Source organism: Gracilinanus agilis, chromosome 3, assembly GCF_016433145.1.
Source record: "Gracilinanus agilis isolate LMUSP501 chromosome 3, AgileGrace, whole genome shotgun sequence".
Lineage (NCBI taxonomy): Eukaryota > Metazoa > Chordata > Mammalia > Didelphimorphia > Didelphidae > Gracilinanus > Gracilinanus agilis.
Window position 1 is genome coordinate 323,452,426 of NC_058132.1, and position 1,059 is coordinate 323,453,484.

Below are 1,059 nucleotides of genomic sequence, written 5' to 3' on the forward strand. Positions count from 1 at the left end.
CTTTAGGTTGCAGTTTCTTTAGCAGATGTAGTTTTTACAGGGTGGGGTTGCTAGCCCCACGCCCAACCCTCCTCCTTTTTCATCCGGGCTAGGGACCGTCCTTAGCCCAGGAGTGGTAAGGGTGGGCGATAGGGGTCAAGTGACTTGCCCAAGGTCACACAGCTGGAAGTGTCCGAGGCCGGACTTGAACCTAGGACCTCCAGTCTCTAGGACTGACTCTCAATCCATTGAGCCACTCAGCTGCCCCTATGTAACATGCTAATTATAAAAGAAATTATATATATACATATACTAAAATATAAAATAAATGATATGTTAGCATATGCTATATACTAATATACACATAAAATAAATAATGATATAAATTAGCATATGTATATCCTAATATATAAAATAAAATAATAAAATAAATTAGTATATGTTATATACTAATATATAAAACAATAATATAAATTAGTATATGTTACATACTAGTATATAAAATAAATTATATAAATGAATATGTTATATATTTATATATAATAAATAACATAAATTAATATGTTATACAATTATATCATAGTAATATATTAGTATGTGTAATATACTAATATATAATAAATGATCATGTAAATTAGTATATGTTAAGTGCCAAATGAGTGGTGCTAACAGGAAGAACTATGGAAATTCAGAGAAGGAGGGATAATTGGTTTGGGAGAAGTTAAGGCAAGGCCTCATGGAGGGGATAAAATGTGAAGGATGAAAATCTGGCTAGAGGTAATGATATGAACAGAAATGACAAGATAGGAATGGGCAGCTACAGATTATCCATTTTCAAAGGTTCATGCACAGTAAAATATACCCAACATTAAAGCTAGAATGAGCATAACTGAGTATTTCTTTATGATAAGAGAAGCCACTTAAAGGGTCCTGCAGTGCCTCAGGGTCATGCTCAGGTGACCATAAATAATGGGCAGTAGAGGCCTACTTAACTAGAACTCAACTCTCCAGAGCTTTTAACAGCAATTTTTGCCCTTCAGTTTGACTTTTAGGAGAATGAAGAAAAGAACAAGTTGAGAC